At 37.9% G+C, this 11,040-nt stretch overlaps 1 pseudogene; it reads left to right on the forward strand.

Moving 5' to 3' along the window:
* The first annotated feature begins 922 nt into the window (after positions 1–922).
* Positions 923–11,040, forward strand: part of LOC121041892 (ADP/ATP translocase 2-like) — a 42,599-nt pseudogene continuing 32,481 nt past the window's right edge.

Consider the following 11,040-nt stretch of genomic DNA (forward strand, 5'->3'; position numbering starts at 1 on the left):
TCATCTTACTAATGTCACTCCTCTGCACCTTTTCTAAATGGCCCCCTTTGATGCCCTTTTTAAATCTGACATTCTGGTGGACTCTCAGGCAGTTTTTGCTTCTTGCTTTTTCCCCCATCTGTGGGTTATGCTTTCCTGTTTCGTTACATGCCTTATAACTTTTCTTCCTTAAAAGTACATATTTTAGATAATACAGACCAACATATTTGGATGACTTCCCCCCGGTCTTGTTGTCGTTTGCCTGCTTATTTGTTGAATAACTGGGCTGAACTCTTGCAGTGAAGTCGACTTCTGTAGTATTAAAGCTCTGACACTGTTCCTTAGACATCACCTCCTTGGGCATGAGCCCAGTCACACTGAAAGGACATTGATTTTTGCTTGGCTCTTCTTGGCCTGCTGTACTTTCTTATCTTTCTGTTAAGCTCTTTGCCTCCCTTGGTATCACACTCAGCTGAAATGCTTCATTAATTGCTGCATGATTGCTCTATTGTTTTTGACAATTCCCTGAGGTACAGAATGTTCTATCCCATTTAGGTAAGTTTGGGCCCCTTTGCAGTAATTTTTGAGGTCGGCCTTTGAGGTTTTTTCCTCACCCCACGTGGGCTTCTCTTAGCTGTCTGTTTTCCTGGTTGTCTCTGGTAAATTAGCAGGCTTATGGTTTAGTTTGTTGTTCTCATGGTATTACCAGCCTCACCTTAATCGTTTACCACCAGAATCTCTATTGGTTTTTGTTGTTGTTGTTGTTTTCATTGTAACTGTTTATTGATCACTCATATTATGTCAGAAGCTTTACATTTACCCCTCTGTATAATACCGTAGTAATCTCTATTGTTTTGAAGAGAGCCCATAGTCTTGAAATTTCCCACATTCTATTTGAAATAAAGTCAGTTATTCTGGGGAGAATTCACAGCTCTCTGTAGTTATGGCCCCCTGCGACCGGCCAGATCCTCTGAGACACTTCACTGGAGAAAAATGGAGGCAGTTATTGCAGGTGATTATTTGAAACTACCAAACTGGTAGGATTTGATGAGAGATTATTTGTGTTTCCTCAGTAAATGGTGTCCCGTTCCTCATGGAACATGCATTGGGTGGGAGGATAGAAACAGGCGATAAAAAAGTATATAAATATATATTTAATATAACAATATTTTATGCGCAGATATGTGAAGGAAAATAAAATGTGGTTAATTTTCACTTTGTGATTGGTGTGGAGCAGGGATAGTTGTGGTTTAGGCAGCATAAAGGAAAGATTTTCTCAGAAGATGCCATTTGAGCAAAGATATACATAAACCATGTGACGATGTGAGGGGATGTGTTCTCAGCAAAAGAAGATGCAGATGTAAAAATCTTGAACAGGAAAATTGATGGAAGAGTTTAGAATGTTCTGAGAACAGCAAAACAGTCATTATCATTTGAAAAGAGTATGTGAGGAGAGGTTGTTTAGACTAGACAGCTAAAGGGGATGCTAAGAAGTCTGGATGTTCTGGAAAATGTCATGAAGAAGCCACTGGCAGGTTAAGAGCAAAGGGATGATGCTATCTGGTTTACAGATATGGCATAGACATATTTAGATTGTTGAATATCTCTTTGAATTTTAAGAGGAATGCAATTCTGATGAAGTGCAGGCTAAGTAACAAAGAAAACAACCCCTGCTTAAAGGACATTGTAAGAAAAAAAGAATTCCCAGCAGGCAAACTCTTGGAAAAATTTGTTACTAGGCTTAGGGAATACCGTATCCAGTTTTTCCAAGCTTTGCTACTAGAAGATTTTCTTATTTCCTACTTTTTCCTATGTTCCCCCTCCCCTTATTTTTGAGTATTCTGAATTTCTGCCACTTATGATAATTGTTTCAGTCTTTACTTGATGCAATATCTCTTTCTATTATTGACAATATACAAAAAAGAGTGACTGACCCTTTTCCCCAACATCTTTCTCACTTCCCTCCATTCCCCTCACAGGCCTCATTCCCCTATAATAAATGTCTCTCCGTTTTTTATTTTTTTTTTACATTGAAAGACATATGACAATGTCTTGAATATACATAGCAATAAATTTAAAGTACCACCCCCTTTGAAATGGAATATTCTCCCTTTACTTTTCAACACCACATACAGTGTATTCCAGAAGTTTTATGAACAATGAGTCCCAGAAAATGTCAGAGATCACAGTATAAAAAGAGAAAGAAACAGAGTCAAACTAAAACACACAACTGTAGGGTCTGACATTTTATTTATTTTTTTTTATTTATTTTTTTTTAAAGATTTTTTTTTTCAACGTTTTTATTTATTTATGGGACAGACAGAGACAGAGCATGAACGGGGGAGGGGCAGAGAGAGAGGGAGACAGAATCGGAAACAGGCTCCAGGCTCCGAGCCATCAGGCCAGAGCCCGACGCGGGGCTCGAACTCACGGACCGTGAGATCGTGACGTGGCTGAAGTCGGATGCTTAACCGACTGCGCCACCCAGGCGCCCCGGGTCTGACATTTTAAAGAGAATATCTACTTCTAATATGGAAATTCAACCTCAGTATTATCCTGTGGCTGAGTTTTGATGCTCAGTTAAATAGACTTTTGTTCAGGTCAACCAATATTAAAATAGTGAAACCAATTAATGCATACTATGTGTGAATCAGTATATTTATTTATTTTTTTAATAAGTTGACTCATTTAAAGACATAAAAGACAAGATATAAAATCCACAGAGTAGAACTGGAATTTCAAAGGCATAGTCTTCTATTAATTGTGACAGTTTGCCTTTCCTTACTGTCTACCACATCCTAAAATCAACATATTAAGGTCAGGAAATGAAATTTGAAAAGGCGAGCCACATTAGTCAAAAATGTATATTGAGCCAAATATTCCCTAAAGAGCAGAGGTTTGGCAAATTTTGCAAATCTATTAACTCACTCAAGCTGTGGGCAACAAATTACTGCTGCATAGAAATGTATTGGTATAAATGTGCTAGCATATGATTCAGAAATGTCTAATTACCTTCAGGAATGGATTATGTTTTTGGTATCTCAGATCAACTGTTTTTTGCAATGTGAAATTGATAATTTCCAGAAATATGAAAAAATAAGCATAATTACTTCTATCTTGTAAATGTTTAGAGGAGGTGAAGGATTTTTCAGAAAAACAGTGCTAATAAAAGTGCTTATAACCACTATAGCGTCATACTTCGAACATAATAGTTTAAGTTTAGCCAATTACAGGGTTGAATGAAATGAAGAAGCAGATCATTGCTTATAGGTTGTTTGGGATATGAATTTTTTTCCTATAAAAATACATAAAAAGGCTATTACATAGAATATATTTGTTGAAATTTGAGGGAGTTTGTGGATTTACCCAAACACATAAAAGGGCCCCAATTTTCTGGATAAGATTCAAGAAAAGCTAACGGAGATCTGAAAACTGAATTGCAGAGCCTATCGGATGGTTCTTTGGCCTTAATTCACCAACTTACATACCAAGATGATGTAGCAAATAAAACTCCCTAATTGTTTATTGAATTGAGCAGCTAAATTTGTTTGCTCAGTGGTGCCCACTATTAGAAGACCGAACGTGTGTTGACTCATCTAATGTTCTCAAAGCCTACGAACTAGGTTGTTTTCCTAACCCAAATTTTGCAGAGGAGGAAACTGAAGGTCCAATAGGTGAAGTAATCTGACTGTATTACTCAGCTAGGAAAGGAAATGCTAAGTTTGAAAACAGCTAGTCTGCTGCCAGAGTCCTTGCTTTGAATCATTGTCCTGGTAGGAATGATATTGGACATACTTTTCACCTCTTAGGAAGACAGTTGCTCTCAATTTTATTTTGTTAGTATCCCTTCATAAAATTACTTTAGTACATTAAAAGGTTGAGGGGTGCCTGGGTGGCTCAGTTGTTTAAGAGTCCAACTTCGTCTCAGGTCATGATCTCACTGTTTGTGAGTTTGAGCCCTGCATTGGACTCTGTGCTGACAGCTCAGAGCCTGGACCCTGCTTTGGATTCTGTGTCTCCCTCTATCTCTGTCCTTCCTCTGCTCATCTCTCTCTCTATCTCTCTCAAAAATAAATGAACATTAAAAAATGAGGTAAGAAAAGGTTGATAGCAAAATGCTAACTATATAAAATTTAAATAGTGGATTATGGGTACTCTTTGCCTACACAAAGTCCTTATAATTGCTTCAAATTATTGAACAAATCTCTGTTTTTCCTTTTTTTATGATTATTTTATTGAGCCAATACTTTTTCTTATAAAAATGGATTTTTCATGCTTTAATAAGAATTATTTAGGTCCCAGATGAAGACGTCTGAAATTGTGAGGACTTTAGGGAATGTGTTATCTTTCCAGCCACCAGTAAAGGGTTGGGTAGAGGAAACAAGGAAGCCCTTATCTCATTATTTGAGAAGGTGGCCTGAATGCTTTCTGCTTTCCTGGAGATTATCGGTCTATACCTCCCTGCCATGTTGGTATTCTGGAATTACACATTGCATCATTAGATAAAAGCTGTAATCTATGTATCTAGCAACCAGATTCTCTCTCTTCCACAGGATTGATGTAACTGGGAAGCATTTAGGTTATTATGTAATCTTATAGCCAGAATCCAATGGTACAAGTGTGATGAATGAGACATATGTTTTGATCTTTCAATAATAGCTTTTGTAAACTACCCTATCTCATGGTAGGTGTAAATGTTAACAGTGGCCATATTAATTTGCAACTATTTTTGCCCATAGTTGTTTGCATAGGGTTGAGGTATTTTGGGATATTTGTTTTAGACTGTCCATTAGTATTTTTTTAACTTTTTTTTTTTTATTTATTTTTGAGACAGAGAGAGAAAGAGCATGAACGGGGGAGGGGCAGAGAGAGAGGGAGACACAGAATCAGAAGTAGGCTCCAGGCTCTGAGCCATCAGCCCAGAGCCTGACGCGGGGCTCGAACTCACGGACCGCGAGATCGTGACCTGAGCCAAAGTCGGACGCCCAACCAACTGAGCCACCCAGGCGCCCCAAAGTATTTTTTTTAATCTAACTACACCTCCCATTAACTTTTTTTCAATTTGTATTGTGATCAAATATATTTAAAATGTATCATCTTAACCATTTTTAAGTGTATAGTTCAGAGGTATTAATGTATAATATTGTGCTTCAATTACCAACAACCATCTCCATAACCCTTTTCATCCTGTAAAACTGAAACTATATATTCATTAAACAATAACGTCTTATTCCCCCTTCTCACCATTTCCTGGCAACTACCATCCTATTTTGATCACCCTAAGTACCTCCTATAAGTAGAATCATACAGTATAATATGTCTTTTCATGACTGGCTTATTTCACATAGCATAATGTCCTGAAGTACCATCCATGTGGTAATGCGTGTCACAATTTCCTTCCCATTTTAGGCTGCGTAAAATTCCATTGTGTGTGTGTGTGTGTGTGTGTGTGTGTGTATAGTCATTCATCAATTTTGTTTTGTTCATTCATCTATCAATGGACACTTAAGTAGCTTCTACATTTTAGTTATAGTGGTTACCCTGCTATGAATACATTATATAAATATCTCTTTGAGATTCTGTTTTCAGTTCTTTTGCTTATATACTCAGAAGTGGAATTGCAGGCTTATTCAGTAATTCTATTAATTTTATTAGGCAATGTAATAGTGTTTTTATAATGGTTGTACCATTTTACAATCCCACCACCAGTGCACAAATTTCAAATTGCAATTTCTCTACATTCTTGCCAACAATTGTTATTTTCTTTCTTTCTTTCTTTCTTTCTTTCTTTCTTTCTTTCTTTCTTTTTTTTTTTTATCGTAACCACTATGTTGGACATGAGGCAGCATGCCACTTCAAGTTTTAATCCTTTAATCTCAAAGGATTAGTGAGCTTGAGCATCTTTTATGTGTTTTTTTGGTCATTTGTATATTTTCTTTGGAGAAATGTTTATTCGAGTCCTTTGCTCAATTTTGAGTCAGGTTGTTTGGAGGGTTTTGTTGTTGTTGTTATTGTTGTTTTGTTTTTGAGTTTTGAGAGTTCTTCACGTATTCTCGATATTAATCCTTTACATGGTTTGAAATACTTCCCCCCATTCAGTGGGTGGCCATTTTACTTTGTTGATTTTGTCTTTATGATGCATAATTTGTTTTTAATTTTCATGAAGTTCAGGTTATCTATACTTTTTCCTTTTTATGCCTAAACCTTTCTTTCATATCCCAAAATTGTTGCTACGTTCAGTATTGTAAAAATTTTGTCCTACGTTTTCTTCTAAGAGTTTTATAGTTGTATAAATCTTACATTTAGGTTTATAATTCACTCTGAGTTAATTTTTTTGTATATGGTATTAGGTAAGGATCCAAATTCATTCTTTTGTATGTAGGTACCCAGTTTTTCCAGCACTATTTGTTGAAAAAACTATCCTTTCTCCATTGAATGGCCTTGGCATCCTTGTCAAAATCATTTGAGGTTGTATGAGAGGATTTATGTTTGTGCTTCTCTATCGTATTCCACTGGTGTCAATGCCTGCCTTTATGCCAGTACCACACTGTTTTCGTTATTATAGTTTTGTGGTAAGTTTTTAATTCAGAAAGTGTGATCCTCCAGCTTTTTTCTCCTTTTTTCAAGATTTGTTGGTTACTCAGGTTACTGTGAAATTCCATATGACTTTTAGAATGGGCTCTCTACTTAGGTAAAAAATTTAATTAGGATTTTGATAGTGATTGCATTGAATTTGTAGACTATTTTGAGTAGCATTTATATATGAACAATATTAAGTCTTCCAATCCATAAACATGAGTTGTGTTTCTTTTTGTTTATGTCTTATTTAATTTCTTTCAGTAATGCTTTGTAATTCTCATCAAACAAGTCTTTCATTTCTTTGGTTAATTCTTTTTTAAAAGCATTTTATTATTTTTGATAGCATTGCAAATGGAATTGTTTTTATAATTTCCTTTTCAGATTGCTCGTTGTTAGTATATAGAAATAAAACACTTGTGGTTTTGTTTTTGTTTTTGTTTTTTTAATATGTCTGAGAGACAGAGACAGAGTGAGAGCAGGGGAGGGGCAGAGAGAGAGAGGGAGACACAGAATTCGAAGCAGGCCCCAGGCTCTGAGCTGTCAGCACAGAGCCTGACACAGGGCTCAAACTCTCAAAGTGTGAGGTCATGACCTGAGCCAAAGTTGGATGCTTAACCAACCAAGCCACCCAGACGCCCATAAGCACAACATTTTTTTGAGTGTTGACTTTGTATCCTGATTTTTTGTTGAATTCATTTATTAGTTCTACAGTTTTGTTTTTGTTTTTGTAGAATCTTCAGGGTTTTCTATGGGTTTTGATTTCATAAGATCAAATCAGTGATGAACAGAGATAATTTTACTTCTTTCCAATTTAAATGACTCCTGTTTTTCTTGCCTTATTCCTCTGAGTAGAACTTCAAATACTGTGTTGAATTGAAGTGGTGAAAACCAGCATACTTGCTTTGTTACTGATTACGGAAGAAAAAACTTTCAGTCTTTTGCCACTAAATATGATATTCATTCTGAGTTTTATTATGTTGAGATAGTTTTTTTCAATGCTTACTTTTTTGAGTGTTTTTATGAAAAGGTATTGAACTTTTTATTTTGTATTGTTTCTTTTTGAGAGAGAAGAGAGAGACAGAGCATGAATGGGGGAGGGGCAGAGTCAGAGAGGGAGACACAGAATCTGAAACAGGCTCCAGGCACTGACCTGTCAGTACCCAGCCCCATGCCTGGCTTGAACTTGGGAACAGGAAACAGTGAGATCACGACTTGAGCCAAGGTTGGACTCTTAACCAGCAGAGCTACCCAGGCACCTGTGGTGTTGAACTTTTTAAATTTTGTCTCTGCATCAGTTGAAATGATCATGCATTTTTCCCTCATCTTGTTAACATGGTATATTACATTATCTATTTTCATATGTTGAAACAATCTTGCATTGCAGGAATAAATCCCACTTGTTCATGGTGTATAATCATTTTAATATGCTGCTGAATTTAGTTTGCTGTTATTTTGTTGAATATTTTGTGTTTATTAGGAATATTGATTTTATAGCATCTTTGTTTGGCTTCATCGGGGTAATGCTGGCCTCATAGAATGAGTTAGTGAGTGTTCCCTTGAGAATATTGTTGTTGGTTCTTCTTTAAATGTTTGGTTGAAGACATCAGTGAAGGCAGGTCTAGGACTTCTCTTTGTTGGACTAATTTCTATTCATATTGAATGAATTAGTAGTTATAAGTCTGTTCATATTTTCTTAATGATTTAGACTTGATAGGTTTCAAGTTCGTAGAAATTGGTTCATTTTATCTAGATTATTCCATTTGTTGCTGTCAGTCCATTCTGGCTGCTAGGATGGGTTACTTAAAGAGCAAACATCGATTTCTCACAATTCTGGAGGCTGGGAAGACCAAGGTCAAGTCACTAGCAAATTCAGTATCTGGTGAGAACCCACTTTCTGGTTCACAGAGAGCCACGTCTTTGCTATGTCTACACATGGTGGAAGGGGTCGGAGAACTCCCTGGTGTTTCTTTTATAAAGGCACTAATTCCATTTACGAGGGCTCCAAAATCATGACCCAGTTGCTTCTTGAATTTCTTGAATTTCCTAACTTCTTGAATTTCCTAATTTAGTATTTCACATGTGACTTTAGGAAGGTACACAAACATTCAGTTTATAGCATTGGCATACAGTTAGTTGTTCCTAGTACTTTGTAATAATCTTTTTGTTATTATTATTTCTGTATAATCATTGGTAATGCCCCATATTTCATTCTTTATGTGATTTCTAATTACAATCTAATTTAAATCTTTCTCTCTCTCTTTTTTTTTAATTCCACCTAAGTAAAAGTCTAGCAATTTTGACAAACTTTTCAAAAATCTAACTTTTGGTTTCATTGAATATCTCTATTAATTTTATATTCTCTATTTTGTTGCCTTTTATTTTGTTTTTCTAGTTCATTAATATTTAAAGCTCAGTTGCTGATTTGAGATCTTTCTTTTTAACATAAGTATTTAGAGCTATAAATTTCTCCCTTAGCTCTGCTTTTGTTATGCTGTCAGGTTTGGTAGGTTATGTTTTCATTTTCATTTATCTGTATTTTCTACCTTTTCCTGTGATGTTTGCTGTGATCCATTGCTTATTTAAGAGTGTGTTATTTAAATTCCACAAATTTGTGAGTTTTCCAGTTTTCCTGCTGTTAATTATTGCTTTCCAACTTCATACACTGAGGTTAGAAAAGACAGTTTGTATGATATATAAATATAAAGAATATAAATTAAGTATATGTATAAGTAAATATAAATATAAATATAATCTTGGGATTTAATTTGTGGACCACTATCTTTGCTCCATCCTGGAAAATGTTTCATGTGCCCTTGAGAAGGATGTACTTGCTGCTGTCTTTGGGTGTAGTGTTTTGTATATGTCTTTTAGATCTAGTTGGTTTATTGTGTTAAGTCCTCTGTTTCCTTATGTATCCTCAATCTGCTGGTTCTATCCCTACTGTCAAGAGTGGAGTATTGATATTTACAACTATTATTATAGGATTGTGTATTTCTTCCTTCAATTCTGTCAGTTTTTTGCATCATATATTTTGATGGTATGTAAACATTTAAAGTTGTTATATATTCTTGCTCTATTGAAACATATATGATCGGAGAGAGGGAAGATGGCGGCGTAGGAGGACGCTGGGCTCACCGCGCGTCCTGCTGATCACTTAGATTCCACCTACACCTGCCTAAATAACCCAGAAAACCGCCAGAGGATTAGCAGAACGGAGTCGCCGGAGCCAAGCGCAGACGAGAGGCCCACGGAAGAGGGTAGGAAGGGCGGCGAGGCAGTGCGCGCTCCACGGACTGGCGGGAGGGAGCCGGGGCTGAGTGGCGGCTCACCGGCCAAGCAGAGCCCCCAAGTCTGGCTTGCAAAAAGCGGAGGGGCCTGAATGACTGTGTTCCAACAGCAAGCGCGACTTAGCTTCTGGGAGGTCATAAGTTAACAGCTCTGCTCAGAAAGCAGGAAGGCTGGAGGACAAAGGGAAGGAGAGCTGCTGAGCCCCCTGACGACAGAGCTCAGTTTGGTGGGGAACAAAGGCGCTCGCCAGTGCCATCTCCCCCGCCCATCCCCCAGCCAAAATCCCAAAGAGAACCAGTTCCTGCCAGGGAACTTGCTGGCTCCGCGCAAACACCCAACTCTGCGCTTCTGCGGAGCCAAACCTCTGGAAGCGGATCTGACTCCCTCCTGCTGCCACAGGGCCCCTCCTGAAGTGGATCACCTAAGGAGAAGCAAGCTAAGCCTGCCCCTCCTGCCCCTGTGCACCTTGCCTACCCACCCCAGCTAAGACGCCAGATCCCCAGCATCACAAGCCTGGCAGTGTGCAAGTAGCCCAGACAGGCCACCCCACCCCACAGTGAATCCTGCCCCTAGGAGAGGGGAAGAGAAGGCACACACCAGTCTGACTGTGGACACAGCGGTGGGCTGGGGGCAGACATCAGGTCTGACTGCGGCTCCACCCACCAACTCCAGTTATACACCACAGCACAGGGGAAGTGCCCTGCAGGTCCTCACCACGCCAGGGACTCTCCAAAATGACCAAGCGGAAGAATTCCCCTCAGAAGAATCTCCAGGAAATAACAACAGCTAATGAGCTGATCAAAAAGGATTTAAATAATATAACAGAAAGTGAATTTAGAATAATAGTCATAAAATTAATCGCTGGGCTTGAAAACAGTATAGCTGACAGCAGAGATCTCTTGCTACAGAGATCAAGGGACTAAGGAACAGTCACGAGGAGCTGAAAAACGCTTTAAACGAAATGCATAACAAAATGGAAACCACCACGGCTCGGATTGAAGAGGCAGAGGAGAGAATAGGTGAACTAGAAGATAAAGTTATGGAAAAAGAGGAAGCTGAGAAAAAGAGAGATAAAAAAATCCAGGAGTATGAGGGGAAAATTAGAGAACTAAGTGATACACTAAAAAGAAATAATATACGCATAATTGGTATCCCAGAGGAGGAAGAGAGAGGGAAAGGTGCTGAAGGGGTACT

This window comes from Herpailurus yagouaroundi, unplaced genomic scaffold (assembly GCF_014898765.1).
Source record: "Herpailurus yagouaroundi ecotype Mexico unplaced genomic scaffold, PumYag 28, whole genome shotgun sequence".
In the NCBI taxonomy this organism is placed as follows: domain Eukaryota; kingdom Metazoa; phylum Chordata; class Mammalia; order Carnivora; family Felidae; genus Herpailurus; species Herpailurus yagouaroundi.